We start from the raw sequence: 467 nt of genomic DNA, 5'->3' as shown, positions 1-467 counted from the left end.
CCCTGCGCGTCTGTACACGCCCACCCGCCGAGATGGGCAAACAATACACCTCTCTGCCCGTGCCTATTGGAGCGCCGGCATCCGTTGGCATTCGCTGCATGGTATCACGAGACACAGCACGGTCGCCGCGCGGTCATCCGCGCGCCGGGCGATCACGACAGATGCGTTGGCTCCCCGCCAGATGACCACGCACTGTCTGTCGCCGGCCTGCGCGCGCCCGCGAACACACACACGCACGGACCCGGCACCTGGGCCACCCCATCAGGGGGGGGGGGGGCCAGGCAGAGCCCGTGCGTGCTCCGGTCGCGGCCCCTTTTCGCCGGCCGCCTGCGCGCGCACGCAGCCGATGGCTCGCCGCAGGCGGCCTCCTCCCGGGGCGCCATGCCCTGCCAGCCCCCAGTCGCCTGATCGACCGGGCCTTTTCCAGGGGGCGCCCAGCCACCCCGGGCAGTGAGGCCCCCGAGGCA

This window comes from Fonticula alba, assembly GCF_000388065.1.
Source record: "Fonticula alba strain ATCC 38817 unplaced genomic scaffold supercont2.15, whole genome shotgun sequence".
Classification (NCBI taxonomy): Eukaryota; order Rotosphaerida; family Fonticulaceae; genus Fonticula; species Fonticula alba.
This window is presented reverse-complemented; position numbering follows the sequence as displayed.